Source organism: Salvelinus fontinalis, chromosome 1, assembly GCF_029448725.1.
Source record: "Salvelinus fontinalis isolate EN_2023a chromosome 1, ASM2944872v1, whole genome shotgun sequence".
NCBI lineage: Eukaryota > Metazoa > Chordata > Actinopteri > Salmoniformes > Salmonidae > Salvelinus > Salvelinus fontinalis.
In genome coordinates, this window is record NC_074665.1 from 26,882,170 (window position 1) to 26,903,310 (window position 21,141).

Below are 21,141 nucleotides of genomic sequence, written 5' to 3' on the forward strand. Positions count from 1 at the left end.
CTGGCTGGCTGCACTTTTTGTCTAAATGGGAAAAGGAGCGACATGATATTAACGTGTAATTTAGTGTAGATTTGTGTTTGCACAAATGCAGCCCCCAGTCTTTCAACATTTAGGCTAATAAAGAGACGCAGAACTGTCTTCCTGTACGCATTATGCGAACACACAATTCAAATCAGGATTTCCCCCCGATTCTGCATATTCTTTCATATGATAACTTATACACCTTTTTTTGCCATTCTTAAGGATTACTTTGTCCTTGAACATGTCGGGATATACGTCTGTCATTTTTCTTCCACTCATGTTGCTGCAATGCTTCATTGTGTAGATGTATTTGACTGCAGCTGCCGTACCCAATTGTAGAAACAATTGAAAAGCACAGGATGTCATGTTGTGCTTCACTCAGGTCCGCATGGTTTAAGGGTCTGAAGCACAATCTCACGCACCATCTCGTTTCCACAGAACAAAAAGCTGCAACAGAGAGAAATGGTGAGCCAGTGGAACACGAATGGACGAATGTTTATCACAGATGACGGTCCTATACTGCCCTCTAGGGTTTTACAGAGCATACATCTTTCAGAGAGCTGCTTTTTTTAATCAAAATTATACCTTGTTATATATTAGGAGGCTACAGTCCATGTTAGCTGGTGTACAATAAATGCATTACAAACAGCGTGTTATTTAATGTGTTCGTCTCGTCGTAGGTTTAGGCTCCAAACCAAATTAACACAAACGTTGGTAAAGAGGCGCATAGGCAGTAAATCCTATCGCAGTGCTAGTTTTGATAGGGCTGAGTCTGAAGCCTCAGGAGCCCGTTTTTGGCACTAGGGTCATACGGCTACCATTGACAGTACGCCCTCGTTTGTCCGGAGGCGCAGACTGCTGCCACACAAGTGGGACTGGCAGGGCAGACGGATTTACAAGTTCCCATCCTCCCCTCGCAGCAGCTCAATCTTGTGGGCGCCAAACTTGGGAAGCATGGGGTTGATGTGGTTGTTGGAGAGGAACTTCACCTGAGTCACTTCGCCAATGTAAGTCATGGATGTAGAGCTCGTAGGTTTTACCAGGACTCAGGAGGCCACTTTAGGAAAGAACAGAAAATGTTAATTCCTTTAGTCCGTTTAGTTTAGGGCAGGATCGGTCAGTTGTCCTGTAAACTGATCTGTGATTCATGTTCAGCCTTCAGAGGTTCAACTGATTTTATGGGCTATGATGTGACACTTCCAAGTAGAACAATGCAACATTTTTAAATGTGTGTGACATTACATGATCTCAACTCATCTATAAACTAGTTTATATCAGAAGTGTACCTGATACTGGCGTGTGTTGCCATGCTCTCCATACAGCGCTATGTTCATTATCCCCGGCAGGGATCTGCTGCCATCGATGGATACATTTGCTTTGTAGCGATACAGTGGAATATGAATACATGGGGGAAAAACAAAAACTTAGTACTGTATATAGTAAATCATTGTTCATGCATTATTTGAGCCACTGAAGCACGTGCTAAATAGTGTAAATAACCATGCCTATTTAATAGAGGTGTGAGAAGGCTTTTTCACAGAGTAAAGCGGAGGGATATCTGATGCCCAAGTAAAGCCAGGGAAAGGCCACTGGCTTTACTTGGGCACAGCGTCTCCAGTGTTCAGGTAGAACTTAATCTTGGATTGGCCACTGGGGACGGGGAATTTGTCGGCATAGTGACCCATAGTGGGACATGCATATTGTCTGCACATGGTAAACACCTCTCATAAAAATAAATACAAATTACAGAATCAGGTGAAAACATTGTTAGACAGTGGATTTGTTAGCGCCGAGGGAACCGAATATAGAATATGACCATATATGGCAAGGTATAGAAACAAGAATGTGTAGATTTTTGTACTGGGAGACATTCAATTGAGGCATTTTAGTTTGAAAGTAAAGATTAAAGCTTAGTATTTATACACAATTGCCATTTTTGGCCATTCACGAAAATGCAAAAGGACAGGCTATAAAAGTATTGGTTAGCTCGTTTTGCACGTTTGATAATGCATTATGAGTCAGTCCACTACAGTTAATATTCTGCCCAAGGTGAAATGTTAAGGGATCTTGCATGTTATGACCCATCGCTTTCCGCCTCTTTACGCCAAAGCAATATGTGAGTACTCATCGTTTCTCACCCATGGCTTTGAGTACCAGAAATAGGGGGAACACACGCAAAGCTCCTCCCAACTTTTAATGCGTCTTAGATCGCCACCCTATAAATATGTAGTTCAGGATGACACCAGTTTATAGTTGTGGGAACAGCAGGGTTTGGCTGTCAACAGGGCAAAGGAACAACACCCGAGGGCTTTTGCGACGTGAACAACGAGGTGTAGGTCAGCATCTCTTGGGACATACTCATACAGTGCCTTCAGAAAGTATTCAGACTCCTTGACTTTTTCCACATTGTTACTTTACAGCCTTATTCGAAAATTGATTAAATTGTCCTCCCCCCATCAATCTGCACACAATACCCCATAATGACAAAGCAAAAACAGGTTTAGAAATGTTTGCACATTTATTAAAACAAAAACCGAAATATCACATTTAAGACCCTATTAAGACCCTTTACTCAGTACTTTGTTGAAACACCTTTGGCAGCGATTACAGCCTCAAGTCTTTTTGGGTATGATGCTTCAAGCTTGGCACACCTGTATTTGGAGAGTTTCTCCCATTCTTCTCTGCAGATCCCTGCAAGCTCTGTCAGGTTGGATGGGGAGCGTCGCTGCACAACTATTTTCAGGTCTCTCCAGAGATGTTCGATCGGGTTCAAGTCCGGGCTCTGGCTGGGCCACTCAAGGAAATTCAGAGACTGGTCCCGAAGCCAATCCCGCGTTGTCTTGGCTGTGTGCTTAGGGTCATTGTCCTGTTGGAAGGTGAACCTTACCCCAGTCTGAGGTCCTGAGCGCTCTGGAGCAGGTTTTTATCAAGGATCTCTGTACATCTTTCCCTCAATCCGGACTGTTCTCCCAGTCCCCGCCTCTGAAAAACATCCCCACAGCATGATGCTGCCACCACGCTTCATTGTAGGGTTGGTGCCAGGTTTCCTCCAGACGTGACGCTTGGCATTCAGGGCAAAGAGTTCAATCTTGGTTTCATCAGACCATAGAATCTTGTTTCTCATAGTCTGTGAGCCCATGAGGGCTGTCATGTGCCTTTTACTGAGGAGTGACTTCCATCTGGGCACTCTACCATAAAAGCCTGATTGGTGAAGTGCTGCAGAGATGGTTGTCCTTCTGAAAGGTTCTCCATCTCCACAGAGGAACTCTGGAGCTCTGTCAGAGTGACCATCAGGTTCTTGGTCACCTCCCTGACCAAGGTCCTTCTCCCCGATTGCTCAGTTTGGCCAGGCGGCCAGCTCTAGGAAGAGTCTTGGTGGTTCCAAACTTCTTCCATTTAAGGATGATGGAGACCACTGCGTTCTTGGGGACCTTCAATGCAGCAGATCTGTGCCTGGACACAATCCTGTCTCGAAGCTCTACGGACAATTCCTTCGACCTCATGGCTTGGTTTTTGCTCTGACATGCTCTGTCAACTGTGGGACCTTATATAGACCGGTGTGTGCCTTTCCAAATCATGTCCAATCAATTGAATTTTCCAAAGTAGGACTCCAATCAAGTTGTAGAAACATCAAGGATGATAGATGGAAACAGGATGCACCTGAGCTCAATTTTGAGTCTCATAGCAAAGGGTCTGAATACTTATGTAAATAAGGTATTTATGTTTTTTATTTTTAATACTTTTGTAAAAATGTCTAAAAACCTGTTTTCGCAATGTCTTTCTGGGGTATTGCGTAGCTTAATGAAAACAAAAATGTTTTTATCCATTTTAAAATTAGGCTGTAACGTAACAAAATGTGGAAAAAGTCAAGAGATCTGAATACTTTCCGAATGTATGAGGTCATGCACCATGCTCCCGGGGCTGTTTGATTGGGATGCGACCCAAAGCAGGGATAAACTGCCATTAACGTGGACAGCTGCATTCCCTCCCATAGAAATCATGGGGGACGCCCGTCTGCTACAGTCTTCGCTGAACCCAATCCCGGCAAATCAACTTCTAAAACCATAGAAACAGTTCACAGCCATATCAATGTCATGTACAACAGGTGCGTGCGTGCCCCCCCAGGACAGTCTTCGCAGCCAGCGATGCGCCTCCCCATCCCATGTGATAGCCTAGAGTAGTTTGTTAATGGAGGACAGCCACCCAGCCTTGGCCCCCTAACAACTCGCAACCCCAGTAAGTTGGGGAAAACTTTCAAACCCAAATAAAGAAAACACTTACGGAGTCAAAACCCGTATCCCGTAAAGCCTTCAGGGTTTACGAGTCTGTCATTGTAGTACTTGTAGGATCAGAGATGGTTGCAGGCAACAACATTGCGCGTGTCTGGCACAATAACAAAGGGGGCAAAGCAGAGAGAGGGATGGGTGAAGGTCATGGGCTATGTTGTAGTCTCCCAGCATAGGGCAAGCACCAGGCGCTTCAAAAGCTGTGGCGCCATCTTCCACTCTTCTCTACAATCAAATTGGCAGATTCAGCTGTGCTGGCCCCCAAGGCAGCAGCACATAACTGAAGGGGCCTGCCACCATTTTAGAAAATATTTGTCCAGACCGGTCCAATTGAAAAAGACTGGTGTTCTTTATGGTTTTACCATTCGTACCACTCCAATATTCCAGGGGATACATTTTCAGATGGCCAGACAAGAAAATGTGTGAGTCATTGTGACATGGAGTGCCTATGATGCTAGTTCTGACCTTACACTACATAGAAAGTTACATTACGTCAACTTGTAACGGCTGGTTAATAGATTGGGGTCTCTTTTCACTGACTGGCTTTGGCCATTCATACATCGATCAAGTGACACCATTCATTCCTATGTGAAGACTCAATAGCGCATTCAAGCCAAATGAAGTCTTAAGATAGTGTCTCATTGAGGAATAACATGTGCATTTTGAGCTAATCCATGAAGTGATGTTGCTGGCTAACTCAGTGCTGCCACCTCCCATTGAGTAGCTCAAGTTGAAGGCCAACGGGTACTGCAGGTTGCCATTAGCAACTCAATTATCCTTATAACTTATTCTGTGTGCAATTTTGAAGTCATCAGTTCAAGGACATACATCTGGTTTATTAGAAGCAATTACTTGTATAATTTTGTTTATTTAAAAAAAGAAAGATTGCCATTTTTCTATTCGCTGTAATGGGGGGATCCTGTTTTCCGCTAACAATGCCTGCAGTACTGCAGTTGGCATTCAACTTCTGTAGCCTCCATGAGAGGTGGCAGTCGTTCTCCCCTGGCTCTATTCAATCCGTATCGCAGAAGTTCAGCATTAGTGTTATTGAAATTTAAAGGCAATGTTCCGGCGTTAGCGGAGACTGCAATCACGTTGCCGCTGCTGCATGTCAGCTCAAATCGGAATATATCACGCAATCGGGAGTTATTTTCCCTTTCGGTTGATCCTCATCTATCTTCACCTTTTAAGCATTTTTCCCCAATTCTACAGGTTTCAAGACACAGTACAAATATGCATCCGTTCTCCCCTTCCCAAAGGCAGTCAATGTCCACAATGGTAGAGACAATGTTCTTGTCACAGTCAGGCATGTGCTCTCCTCCATTAGGGTAGAAGTCAACGTGGCCAACAGCGTGAGATATGCCCTTGCCTGAAATAAAAAGGATGATGTAGTCTTACGCTGTATTCTGCTCATATGAACAGAAATATTTTGTGTAAGCCACGAATGTAAGCCAGGGTATTCGTCACACTCAAAAAGTGTACTTTATTTTGATATTTAAAAACAGCCATTGTGTCCCATAGCAACATAAGGGATGAAGGGCAGCGTGTCAGTGTGAATGACATCTACAAATGTGGCATCGGACTGGTCCAGGCGCACCGTGGCAATGAGGCCCTGGAAGCAGGGCTGTGCTGGGTCCAGCCCTGAGAGAGGAGGACACACACACACAACCTCTAACTCAGAATTTCAGTCAATCACTTTACATCTAGACGTTTTCAACAAGGGTTATATGGCTCAGAATAGGAGTTGGGGGCTTGGGACCTGGGTTTCAACGCATTACGTAGATCCATGACGATGTATACATGTGCTTAGCTAAGATCTGACCTGTGATGCGTCCTAGCATGCTGATCCTGCGGCCCACCTCGCCAGCAGCGTGTGCCCCCAGACTGTCCGATAACGTGGACCATGTAAGCCTTCCTGGGACAGAAAATGTTAAGGCGAGCGTTGGAGAGATAATGGTGTCTTTCAACCTAGAACGCTCTGTTTGCTGTGACAGTTGTGCGTCCATGCTGCCGCAACAGAAATAGATATGTTTTTAGGTTTAAACATTCTTGAGCTGTGAAACAACATATGGCATGTGCACGTGTAGACAGTCGGGGTTAATTCCAATATGATTTCAAATTTAATTAACTTATGAAGTGGAGACAATCTTAAAGTTATAGAATTGGACTACATTAGAATGGTGAAAAATGTCACTTCGGAATTGAAATTCATTATTTTTCCATTTTCCATTTTCCATAATGCAAAGAAATATAAAGGATATAATGCAATTATAGAACATTTACTGCAGGATTTGAACGCCTAAAGTGGATTGACGCAGCCTTGTGTCAATCTAATTAAAATAATTACTTCTCCATCAGAATACACTAGTTTAAGCTAGACATATCCGTTTTGTATGGGCTGTGTCTCATTCCACCGTATCCGCCCATGTCAGCCTTCCACAGCTGCAGTGGAAAGTGGGTTAGCTACAGCGCTGTTTGTCAGACCAGGAGACATCCCGAAAATCGGTCTCTCGTGAAAACGTCTGTGGCATCCCGAAAGGTTTTACCTAAAAACTAATATGACAACCATAGAAACATGACTCACGATGGTGTTCTCAGTTTTGTCACGGTACTCGTCTGAAGTTAACCCGGTACCAAAAAATGTATATAAGTGATTTTGTGCCCCCCACCCTTAAAGGGGTCAAATACATGTCCATTTTTTAAAAATAATTCCTAAGCCTTCTTATTTCTCCTAGATATAGGACAGAGACTTCAAAACATTATGACTTCCTTTGATTGTCTTTTGCCGTTTATGAACGTGTTACTCAATGCCTTTCAATGGGCTATAGCAGCAAAGGCAAATTCTATATTTTATCAAATTGTAAATACACTGCTCAAAAAAATAAAGGGAACACTTAAACAACACAATGTAACTCCAAGTCAATCACACTTCTGTGAAATCAAACTGTCCACTTAAGAAGCAACACTGATTGACAATAAATTTCACATGCTGTTGTGCAAATGGAATAGACAAAAGGTGGAAATTAAAGGCAATTAGCAAGACACCCTCAATAAAGGAGTGATTCTGCAGGTGGTGACCACAGACCACTTCTCAGTTCCTATGCTTCTTGGCTGATGTTTTGGTCACTTTTGAATGCTGGTGGTGCTCTCACTCTAGTGGTAGCATGAGACGGAGTCTACAACCCACACAAGTGGCTCAGGTAGTGCAGCTCATCCAGGATGGCACATCAATGCGAGCTGTGGCAAGAAGGTTTGCTGTGTCTGTCAGCGTAGTGTCCAGACCATGGAGGCGCTGCCAGGAGACAGGCCAGTACATCAGCAGACGTGGAGGAGGCCGTAGGAGGGCAACAACCCACCAGCAGGACCGCTACCTCCGCCTTTGAGCAGGAGGAGCACTGCCAGAGCCTTGCAAAATGACCTCCAGCAGGCCACAAATGTGCATCAGTGTATATTAAAAGAGCAAACAGATTCAGCACAAATGTCTGTCGTTAATAGTACTGGTTACTTATTCATTTCTTACAGAGAGTACGGTAAATACTAATGCTTTTTTTGACAAGGGTGACATATATATCTGATACAATATATATCTACACAAGTGAATTTAAACAGCTAAAATATCCACAGTATATCTTAAAACATATCCATATGTTAGCTTAGTAGAATTTAAATTGAATAAAATGTACAGGGAAAAGGAATTGTGGAATTCACACCAACCCTGTGTATACAGTACCTATGGTCTAGACCAGGGGTGTCAAAGTCAAATGGACGGAGGGCCAAATAAAAAATTTAGCTACAAGCCGAGGGCCGGACTGTTCGAATGTTCATTGAAAAATTTTTAAATGACGCATATAGTCTAGTGAACCTAATTGAACCTACTGAAAACCTAACAAATATATTCCAATATGATCAGATAAATAAAGCAATATTTTCTTATGGCTCTGTCAGTAATCTTTAATTTTCAACAGACACAAAAGACAAATTTCCTTTATATAAAAATCCCCATAACATGAACATTAAATGAAAGAAAACGGTATTCAAGGCACCATCAGTAGCCTATATTTTCTATTTTAGCAAAAGTGGGCTAAATTTACTTCAAAGAAAAAAACAATAATAGCAATTTTCTATCATCCACTCAACTGAAATATTTTTAAAATATAATTGGATTGAAATACAATAAAATAAAGTGCAAAAATCTATTAATCAAAAACAACACTTTGTTTAAGGAGAAGTAACATGCAGTGAAAACAAATATTAAACTTTAACTTTTAAACTTGAACTGAGTAAAAACTCTAAATATGTGATTGCACAGTAATGTTCACTTGTTTGAGGTTGAGGGTGATACTTGGTGGTGTCCCATCTTTTCCACAAGTTCATCAATGTTCGGGGTAAGGCTCTGAGCTGAGGAAATCCTCAGAATTGAGTGGAGGTGTTCAGCAGTAAGTCGACTTCTGTGTGATGTTTTGTTCAGGTTCATCAAAGAAAACAGTTGTTCACACAGGTATGTGCTGCCAAACATAGACAACGTTTGAGCAGCCTGGATGCGCAGCTGGGGCATTGTGTCGGGGAGGAAACGGGCGAACTCCGCAGCACCCACTGCCGCATATTTTGCCCTCAGTGCATCATTGCATTGGAGGTCAATCAACTCCATTTGGAGGTTTGGTGGTGAGCTTTCCACGTCAACAGCAAATGGGTTACCGAGCAGTTCCAACCTGCTTTTTTGTGCTTCAAAGTCAGCAAATCGGCGTCGAAAGTCAGCGGCAAGCATACCTATTTTATCAGCCAACTGTGCGCTCGGGAACGCACTGGTAGAGAGCTTCTCTTTCATGGTCTGGCAGCTGGGAAAGTGGCTCAAATTTTCTTTCCGCATCTGCGTCTCCCACAGAGTCAGTTTGGTTTTAAATGCCTTCACTGTACTGTACATATCAGAGATGACATGATCCCGACCCTGCAGCTGCAAGTTCATTGCATTCAGATGACTCGTAATGTCACACAGAAAAGCCATTTCACACAGAAACATTTCGTCTCGGAGTTGTGTTGTGTCTTTCCCTTTGCTGTCCAAGAACAGACAAATCTCCTCACGAAGCTCGAAACATCTTTGAAGCACCTTTCCCTGGCTTAGCCATCGCACCTCTGTGTGATAAGGCAAATCACCATGCTCCGTTTCTAACTCCGTCAGAAATGCCTTGAACTGGCGGTGATTCAAACCTTTGGCTCTGATAAAGTTAACTGTGCGCGTGATGATGCTCATTACATGCTCCATTTTCAAGGCTTTACCGCACAACGCTTCCTGGTGTATGATACAATGATAAGCTGTCAGCTCACCTGTCGCGTTTTCCTCTTGCATCTTTTCCCGTATCTTCGCCACCAGTCCGCTCCTGTGTCCACACATCGCAGGTGCTCCGTCGGTTGTCAAACCCACAAGTTTTTCCCAAGGCAGCTCCATCTCATTTACACATCTTGACACCTCTTCATACAAATCATGCCCCGTAGTTGTGCCATGCATAGGACGTAAAGCCAAAAACTCCTCTGTCACGCTTAGGCTGGAGTCCACTCCGCGGATGAAAATTGACAACTGGGCAATGTCAGAAATGTCGGTGCTCTCATCCACAGCCAAGGAATATGCAATGAAATCTTTTCCCTTTTTCACAAGCTGCTCTTTTAGATTGATGGACAACTGGTCTACTCTCTCGGCAATGGTGTTTCTGCTCAGACTCACATTTAAAAAGAGTTGCCTTTTTTCTGGGCAAACTTCGTCACAAACTTTAATCATGCAGTTTTTGATGAAATCCCCCTCCGTAAATGGCCGGGCTGATTTAGCGATCTCTTCTGCCAAAATAAAACTGGCCTTGACAGCAGCCTGGCCTTGTGATTTGGCTTTTTTGAACAGAGCCTGTCGAGATTTGAGGCCTCGTTTTAATTCCTCTGCCTTTTGTAGCCTTTGTTCCATGTCCATATTCTTGTTTTTGTCCGCGTGTTTCGTTTCATAATGTCGTCTCAGATTATACTCTTTCAGTACCGCCACACTTTCTCCACACAGAAGACACACAGGTTTTCCAGCTACCTCCGTGAACATATACTCCGACTCCCACCTTGTTTGAAACCCCCGGTTCTCAGTGTCCACCTTCCGTTTTGCCATTTTTGATGGGTATCTGAAAGTTAATTTTACTGTGATGCTGACGACTGCTGTGCCAATAAATATTGAAATGAAGCAGCCTACTGCTCGGTGCGTCACCGTTGCATTGTGGGAAATGTAGTATTGGTGCGTGTAAAAGATCTGCGGGCTGCCGGCTTGCTGCGGTCTGCGGGCCGGTTCTAATAATAAATCAAGATCATCCCAGGGGCCGTAAAAAACCTTCTCGCGGGCCGGATGTGGCCCGCGGGCCTTGACTCTGACATATGTGGTCTAGACAGTACTTACCCAAAAGACGTCAATCATGTGGGCCACCTGGGCGCCAACGACTCAGACGTTATTGGCTGCCTGTGTGCAGAGGGTCAGCCCCCCCTTCTTCCAGTCCACACAGATGCAGTTGACCTCTTCCTCTGTCAGTATCGTCTGAGAACACAAACATGACATCAACCCCACAATGGGCACTGCTGTTCCCGGTGTTAACTATCACTTACTTCCTTGGTGTTATCCAGAGAACCACCCTCTCACCCAAAAATAAAATATCAAACATAGTACACAAGTCCCATTGGGAGGGACTCAACATGTAGTGCACTCAGACTAGAACTGAACACTGCCTACTTTGCACATTTCAATAAGCCAGTTCTCGTCACCCTTGTCAAAAAAAGCATTAGTATTTACCGTACTCTCTGTAAGAAATGAATAAGTAACCAGTACTATTAACGACAGACATTTGTGCTGAATCTGTTTGCTCTTTTAATATACACTGATCTGGGCTACTCTTCTGTGTCTGGGAAACAGGCAGTTGGAGGTGTCAGATGTCACATACTATTGTGTACATACTATAGCATCAGTTCATGTCAAGGCCAAAAGATACATCATCTATATACAGTAGCATTATAACTGATCAGCACAGTACACAACATGAATCATTGTGGAAAAACTGGCATTCACTAACACTTAAAGACTTAAAAAAGCACTAGAAGTTGTTGTTTGTTTCCATCAGTCTCACGAAATCCCACAGTGAAAAAAGCTGAAATTCACGATTTTTCATCCATCTACTTGCGCTGCATTCATATTTAGTCTCACGTTGAAGTGTTTTACCATTGTCTTCTCAGGACAACCAGGGCCGCAAACAGTAAACAAAACAATGACAAACTGCATTCATGTTTTACTGACAAATGTAAATAAAAAAACGGAGAAAAATGTATTTATACGAATCCTGTAAGTACAGAAATTCTTGGCTCAGTGGGAAAATATCCAACTCGTCAGTGACAACTGTGTGGAGTTTGAAGTTTGTGACAGCAACTATGTGAGTTTATTACAGTATTATAGACACTATGTCCTGGGATTTCCTAAGATCTTCTATGTTCAGGGGCGGCAGGGAAGCCTAGTGGTTAGAGCATTGGGCCAGTAACCGAAAGGTTGCTAGATTGAATCCCAGAGCTGACAAGGTAAAAATCTGTCGTTCTGCCCCTGAACAAGGCAGTTAACCCACTGTTCCTAGGCCGTCATTGTAAATAAGAATTTGTTCTTAACTGACTTGCCTACTTAAATAAAGGTCAAATAAAAAATAAATATGTACAAGAACCACTTACCTTCAAACGACTCTGGTATCAGCGGCTGCAGAAGAATTATACGAATCCAACACAACAGCCCAGCAGTCAAAAGGGGTTAACAACGCTTCGATCCCACCGACAGCTTTATTGAACTTTGGTACACCAGAATTACATTCATTTCCAATGAAACGCTGCATTTGCCTTGCAGCATTGCATTGGTAGAGGCAGTTGCAGTGCATTCGGTGTGGTGCATACGTTGGATTTATCGAAGGTATGCGTCAGACTGTATGCGTAGACGGCTTGACAAAAATGCTAGCAGAAGACGAATTATTAACTTTTGTTCCATACATATCCAGATGATGCTGCGTACTATTTTGCGCAAGGATGCTGTCAGTGTGATCGAAGCGTAAGAAGGCCAAAACACACCGGCGTCACTCTAAAAGTTTAATTTATGTTCATAAACAGTATTTCCAGAGCAAATTACAACCATAAAAAGACATCCAATTAAATAGGTCACACCTATTTAAAATGTCAGGCTACCTAATTACCTAGTTGAAATCAGTTGTGTCAATTAAGCCTCCTTCATACCTGGTGCTAACATGTGTCCTGATCTTAACCACATTCTGATCGTGCCAACGTTGTTTGCGGTTGTACCTGTTGTTCTTTTGAACAATCAGATCAGATCTTTGCCAATAAATGGTCTGGTTGTGTAAACGCAGCCATTGTAGCCATTGCATCTACACATGGTAGTAAAATGTGTCTCTTATGCGTCCACTATGTCCACACTGTGACCAAATATTCTGGTCCCTCCCTGGATGCAAATTTTTGACTGATATTCTTTCAAAATAATATGAATTTATTTATTTAAAGACGTATATTTATGCCAAGTCAATGGCGTCACCTGTCAATGATTTTATAGGGTGGGATAATGATGATTTAAACTGTTTCACTGTCCAGATCCATCTACACTTGTAAGATACGGTATATAGCCCCATTTATACCAATGCTAACATGGCTACATTTAACACAGACAGCCTAATTCTGATCGTATTGGTATTTTGACCAATCAGATCTTTTCCTCAGATCTATCCTCAGCCCTTTGTCCTCAGATCTTTTTACACATTCTGATTGCGCCCATATTTTTAGACAGGTGTAGATAATTAAAAGACACATTGCGATCTGATTGTGATCAGATCTTCCAGACCACCTCCTGAGGAAGTCAGGGACTCGTTGTGTCCGGATATCAATCAAGTGTAATCAGATCTGGATGGTCAAACCATTTAAATCATCATTATACTGGCCTCTAAAATCATTGGCATCAGTAATTGTCTTAAAATAAATAAATATTATCTTGAAAGAATATCTGTCAAATAATTTGCTGACAGGGAGGCACCAGCTGATCTGGTCACAATGCAGAAACAGTCGACGGATAAGAGACACATTTTAGTCAAAACAAACCTTAATCAGATAGTGATTGGATCATATTAATCAGATCACAAAATGCACATGTTAGCGCAAGGTGTAAACAACGCTTCTGACTACCTCCAGAAGTGGTCGGGAAGATCTGATCACAATCAGACCACAAGGCGACTTTCAATCGTCTACACCTGTCCAAAGTCTGGGCACAATCAAAATGTGGACAATATCAGAACAAAGTATGCATGTTACAATCAGGTATAAACGGGCTTTAGAAAACAAGAAACAATTCATTGCTGTAGTGTAGCGGTTGAGATTGTGGAAAAGTATGCTAGAAACTTTTCAAGGTTTATAAGTGACTGAATTAATAAGTAAACATACACAAAACACAACTTGCTCAATAAATCACTTTTGAATTACATGTTGAATGAATATGATAAAACTGGAATGTTTACTTCTTCCCAGGCATCTATTTCATGTGTATGTTACAGGTTGTGTCTTCTAGAAATTGGTTAGACCTGGTTCATTCTGACAAGAATATGTTTTTGTCAGTAATGTGTAGCGTTTATAAGTCATACTGTTTGTTATCACCTAACTGATATCACAGCCAGCTCAGACATGTACACTGTGTACGTACAGTATGTGTACACCATATACCATGTTGTACTGTACTGGTGATGGCACTGCTGTTCCTAAGGAGTGTAGGTGTGTATTCATGGGAAGTGGATAGCAGCCGGAAGACCCTAACCTAACCGCAAACTCTCAATGAACCCTAACCTTTAACTGTTACATCACCCAGCTGAATATCCACTTCCTATGTTGTGTTGTTGCACCGATACTGAACAAGAGAGACAGTAAATTGGCTTGTAGGTTTCTTCTTCTTTTTTTACATGTAGATCCATTTTTGTATCATACCAATATACTATGCTTAAAAAGTAAATTATCCAATTGTACATTAAATTAAAACTTTGAATAATTGAACGCTATCAGTACAATTTCAATTACGTGTTTTTCTCATTTCATTTTCTGTCAACTACTGTACATTTCCAAGAGATGGCACTGGAGAGTAAGCAGTGTCAGTTTCTCTTTCGCCTCAATAACTATCCCTTTTATACTGAACAAAAATATAAACGCAACATGCAACAATTTCATATAGTTTACAGTTCATATAAGGAATCAGTCAATTTAAATCAATTTAATTGGCCCTAATCTATGGATTTCACATGACTGGGCAGGTGTGTAGTAATGGGGAGCCAGGCCGACCCACTGGGGAGCCAGGCTCAACCAATCAGAATAATTTTGTCCCCACAAAAGGGCTTTATTACAGACAGAAATACTTCTCTGCACCCCCCTCCCCTGATCCCACAGGTAAAGTAGCCGGATGTGGAGGTCCTGGGCTGTCGTGGTTACATGTGGCCAGCGTTTGTGAGGCCAATTGGATGTAGTGCCAAATTCTCTAAAATGATGTCGGAGGCGGCCTATGGTAGAGAATTAACATTAAATTCTCTGGCAACACCTCTGGTGGACATTCCTGCAGTCAGCATGCCAATTGCACACAAAACTTGAGACATCTGTGACATTGTGTTGTGTGACAAAACTGCACATTCTAGGGGCCTTTTATTGTTCAGGACAAGGTGCACCTTTGAAAATGATCATGCTGTTTAATCAGCTTCTTGATATGCCACACCTGTCAGGTGGATGGATTATCTTGGAGAAGACTAACGGGGATGTAAACAAATTTGTGCACAAAATGTTTGAGAAGTAAGCTTTTAGTGTGTAAGGAACATTTCTGGGATCATTTATTTCAGCTCATTGAACATGGGACCAGCACTTTACATGTTGCATTTATATTTTTGTTAAGTGAATACACTGTGTATACCAAACATTAGGAACACATTCTTAATATTGAGTTGCACACCCTCCCCCCGGTCTAAGGCACTGCATCTCAGTGCAAGAGGCGTCACTACAATCCCTGGTTCAAATCCAGGCTGTATCACATCCGGCCGTGATTTGGAGTCCCATAGGGCGGCGCACAATTGGAACAGCGTTATCCGGTTTTGGCCGGGGTAGGCTGTCATTGTAAATAAGAATTTCTTCTTAACTGACTTGCCTAGTTAAATAAAATGTACATTTAAAAAAGTTAGCTTGATGCCCTTTGCGTGGTGGACCATTCTTGATACACCCAGGAAACTTTTGAGCATGAAAAACCCAGCAGCGGAGCAGTTCTTGACACAAAACGGTGCGCCTGGCATCGACTACCATATCCTGTTCAAAGGCACTTCAATCATTTGTCTTGCCCATTCAACCTCTGAATGGCACACATACACAATCCATGTCTCAATTGACTCAAGGCTTAAAAATCGTTCTTTAACCTGTCTCCACCCCCTTCATCTACACTGATTGACATCAATAAGGGATCATAGCTTTCACCTGGTCAGTCTATGACATAGAAAGAGCAGGTGTTCTGAATGTTTTGCATGCTCAATGTATATCCTAGTAGATATAGGAGATCCACCAATTTTATGTAACCAGGGGTTCGTATGTTTTATGTGAAGTGCAGACAATGTATATTAGCAAGCTTCTTCAATAACTACCAAATTGAGGCTAACAAAACATGAATGACACCGTGCGTATGTCCAAGGAAAATCAAACACTGAAATACAATATACAATTTCAGAATAATTGTTTGGTCATTTACCTATTTATGATATTGCTACCTTGCAATTCTATTATCATCAAAAGGAATATAGCAAACACCTGGCCTATCCAAAGCTCTAGAATTTTCTTTTGCACAGAAATAGTATAGAAATAGAAGAAAACTCGACAACATAATATATGTGAAACAGGGAGGGAGGGGTAATCTTTGCCAGATGATCCTGTCAAAGCATTTAGATGAGATGATCATTGTGGAGTTTCCACCCAGGAGGATAATCCCATGAGAAAACAGTCCTAAGGTGCTCTCTCTCCCCTGGGGCTTCTGGATAAATAATGTGGAATAGGAGGTGTCTGGGATTGGTTTAGTGAAGCACCCCGTGGGTCAAATACAGTATGTGTGTTTATCATTTTGATTATTTCAAGACCAATGTGTGTTTGTGGCTGTGTCGTCTTAGTTTACTTGCTGCATTTGTTTATTTGCTCGATTTGTCTTCGCTTTGGCTATTAGGTTTCCACAAACAAGTGGAGACATAACCAAAATTAAAACACAACAATTAAGAATACAGCAGGAACAAATCAGCCCCAGCTCTAAAGATTTTTTTATAAAATTGCATGCACTCTGACTCGTCAATGTCATTGAATTGTCTTATTCATTTCCACATTTCTACAGTATAACATCTCACCACAAACCTGTCAAAACTAGCCCTACAACACATGTAGGTAACACCGGGAAAAGGAACCAAGGAATATTGTTAGATTCGAGAGATAAACCTTTGATGCACCATTGCACTGTGACACGTGTGTGAGGGGGGGGGGGCAAAGCAAGGCAGCAGAAGGGAAAATACGTGCAAGATGGAGCAGGCTGCAGGGCGGGGGGAAAGAGGACAGAAAAGCCGGCAGGTTCGTCTGCGGGGCTTACCATTGGAATGTTAATCCTGCTAATGTATTACAGTTGGAGAGGAGAACCACAGTCTGGAGGAGGAAGAGGAAGAGGGAGGAATAAGGAGGGAGGAGGAGGAGGAGGGAGGCAGACACAGCAAGGCTCTTATTACTGGAGAACTACACACAGGACCAGGCTGAAGCATCCAGGGGCCGCACCAAACTAACACAGCATGTGGTTTCTGTTGTTTTGTGTGTGTGACTGAGAAAGCAGTTGGTTTAACTGGGGGTATAGTTGGACTAAATCCTTAAAATAGTGTTGAGCGGTACAGTAGGATAAAGTAGCACCCCAAAACCACCCCTTCAAGGCCTCAAGTATATCCCAAGTTTGGCTCGCTGTTTCTGTGGCTTGCTAGTATGTTTGTTCCACAGATTCCCTGCTCCCACAGGGTACAGCTTGTCAGACATAACTCATGTTGTTCCTATTGTGAGTATTCAGATAGAGCCGAGTCTCTCCTATTGAAAAGGAAGGGTTTAATTGGATTAAACACAAACAAGGCATGCTCTACGTCTTGTATACAGTGTCATCCTTCATGAGGTTGGAAGTTGCAGCCGACAAAACATGCAGTCTCTCATGTAGTTGTATAATCAATGTATTGTGATGATTAGTTAAATGACAAAACTATAGCAATTTAAACATTTAAGGGCATGAATTTGGGCAGAACACCATCCCTAGCCATATTATAAAAGGATACACTGAACAAAAATATAAACACAACAAAGTGTTGGTCCCATGTTTCATGAGCTGAAATAACAATCCCAGAAATGTTCCATACGCACAAAAAGCTTTTTTCTCTGAAATTGTGTGCACACATTTGTTTACATCCATGTTAGTGAGCATTTCTCCTTTGCCAAGATAATCCATCCACCTGATAAGTGTGGCACATCAAGAAGCTGAACAGCATGCTCATTACATAGGTGCACCTTGTGCTGAGGACAATAAAAGACCAATCTTAATGTGCAGTTTTGTCACACACCACAGATGTCTCAAGTTTTGAGGGAGTGTGCAGTTGGCATGCTAACTTCAGGAATGTCCACCAGAGCTGTTGCCAGAGAATTGAATGTTAATTTCTCTACCATAAGCCTCCAATGTCGTTTTAGAGAATTTTGAAGTCAGTCCAACCGGCCTCAAAACCGCAAATCATGTTTAACCATTTCAGCCCAGGACCTCCACATCTGACTTCTTCACCTGCAGGATTGTCTGAGACTAGCCTTCCGGACAGCTGATAAAATTGTGGGTTTGCACAACCGAAGAATTTCTGCACAAACTGTCAGAAACTGTGTCAGGGAAGCTCATCTGCGTGCTCTTTGTCCTCACCAGGGTCTTGACCTGACTGCAGTTCGGCGTCATTACCGACTTCAGTGGGCAAATGCTCACCTTCAATGGCCACTGGCACATTGGAGCAGTGTGCTCTTCACAGATGAATCCCGGGTTCAAATGTACTGGGCAGATGCCAGACAGCATGTATGGCATCATGTGGGCAAGCGGGTGGCTGATGTCAACATTGTGGCAGTGGAGTTATGGTGTGGGCAGGCATAAGCTACAGACAATGAAGACAATTGCATTTTAAAGATGGGTCATTTGATGCACAGAGATAACGTGACTAGATCCTGAGGCCCATTGTCGTGCCACTCATCCGCCGTCATCACCTCATGTTTCAGCATGATAATGCACTGCCCCATGTCACAAGGATCTGTACACAATTGCTGGAAGCTGAAAATTTCCCAGATCTTTCATGGCCTGCATACTCACCAGACACGTCACCCATTGAGAATGTTTGGGATGTTCTGGAATGACGTGTATGACAGCGTGTTCCAGTTCACGGGATAACATTCCACAGGCCACAATCAACAGCCTGATCAATAATATGCCATTTAGCATATGCCATTAATCAACTCTATGCGAAGGAGATGTGTCACTCTGCATGAGGCAAATGGTCAGACTGCTTTTCTGATCCAGGCACCTTCCTTTTTTTTAAGTATCTGTGACCAACAGGTGCATATCTGTATTCCCAGTCATGTGAAACCCATACTGATTTCCTTACATGAACTGTAACTCAGTAAAATCGTTGAAATTGTTGCATGATGCTTATATATTTTTGTTCAGTGTGTATATATACATCTTAATTCAAAACCTATTTCCAAAATAAACTCTCCACAATTAACTAACCTAAAACTTATTCAGTGTTGTACAGGTTGAGCAAACAGCTCATAAAGGAGAATCATATTAAATCACCACCGGGAGCTTTCCTCCCATCTTCATCAATTTGTATTGTTAATAAGTTTGAAAAGCCATCTCAGCAGACTTTCATTTCCTTAATCCTCTTTGGGAACATACTGTAAAAAGAACTGCGATTCCTTCCTCATTCTGTTTGTGTTTTTAACACTAATTAGTATGATGGCACTTTCTGCTCAAGTCCAAATTACATTTATGATATTCTCCTTCTTAATTTAGTCACTCTGCCCCATCCCCTTGATTCCCCATATCATAGACAAAGGTGGAATCATGATATGTAATTAAACCATAGTTCCCAATGATGTATGCGATTAACAAATTAGTTAACACAGGGCAACCTGAATGGATCCGTATTTTACATTCTACTAGTCCGAGTATATGAGATGTAAGATTTAATTATTTCTCATTATTGTACTCTAATCACAGAAATGATGTGTGAGTGATGTTAAAAAACAACACCTCTCTATTTCATGAAAAAAATATATATTTTGCAATACTTTTGGATATGTTCCTTAGCGATCTTTGACACAGGCGGTCGGTCATAAGGACTTAAGGACAGATTGGTTACCTAGATCCCTCATTAGAGCTGATCATCATCATAGAATCTGATGATTGATTCTTCATCACTAGAAAATGAAAATATTATTTCATCATCTTTAATATTCTTGCCACTACCACCGTGTTCCGAAAGGTGGCTGGCTGTAGCAGAGAGACTGTAAGGGGTAAAGGGAGATGCGAAGGCTTGTCTTAATGCTAAGCTGTTGTTGACTGTAATTCTAGTGATATTGGTCCCAAGGAAGTTGAAGTGACAGATAAATTATAATCTGCTGATGTTGCTTGACCTTTTGGCGCTGAAATGCATGCCGGAACTAAATTGTTTTCATGATGTGCGGGACCTTCAAACATTTTTTATGAGCCATAGAATACTGTCCGAAAACTAAAACAATTATTCTATTCCTTCCCTCTGTATTCTCAAAGGTAATCGTTAACACTTCTAGAAGTTGTTTGTATTTTTCCAGACAAAGGTTTTGGACCATTTTGAATGCATTCTCCTTGTGCTGGGCAGTGTGAACAAAGTGGAATGGTGGGATGTTTCCCCTCCAGTGGAATATTGATTATATGTGTTATGTGGAGGGGGAAACCAAACACTGTGACTGCTCTACCTCGCTCCACAGACTACTGTGGTCCCATGGACAGGCTCTTTGGACTGCTGGGAGAAGAGACTTCTCTACAGAGTTGTGTTGTTGAAAAAGTAGCATTTAATAAGACCTACGCAATGTTCAAATAATTGTTTCTTTGTCTGCCTTGTTGTTCTAAAATGTGATAACTCAGTTGCTTTATGCCTGCCATTTTGAGAGTGATGTCTCACATTGTAGATGTTAACTAGTATGTAATACACAGAAAGGCAAAAAGAGGCACGTAAAAATGCCATTGTAGTAAAAGGCTGTTCTGTTACGAGCTGGACGGCCCAGACTCAGCTGTCAGTCCGTTTGGTTGTACATGTAAGTCCGTAGGGACACCTACTGAAGGCTTATGTAATGTTGGCACCGGCCTCTGTGGCACAGCCCCAAGAATTCCCCCTGTTACGGGATAGCCTGGAGAGTGCGCTGTGGCTGTCGATTCAAAGAGTGTAGGTCAAACGTATCAGTGACCAGGCAGCAGGAACATCTTTATCTCACCATCTCTCTCCAGTCCCCACGTCCCCCGTTGCATTACGTTGCCATGGATGTTAGACAGCGTTTCCATGGCATTGACGCTTGTTCAAGGGGAACATTGTGTGTAGGACCTGTGTGTTAGTCACTCAGTCTAATGTCATAGAACATAGACGAAGACATGCAGTACCTGTAAGGGAAAAACTGGTGACTTTCTTTCAATGGTACTGACTTTTAGCCCATGGGTTGTTCA

At 42.3% G+C, this 21,141-nt stretch overlaps 1 pseudogene; it reads right to left on the minus strand.

Annotated features, from left to right (window-relative positions):
- Nucleotides 1-395: 395 nt before the first annotated feature.
- On the minus strand, nt 396-20,982 carry LOC129856033 (pancreatic lipase-related protein 2-like; annotated as a pseudogene).
- Between the last annotated feature and the right edge of the window lie 159 nt (nt 20,983-21,141).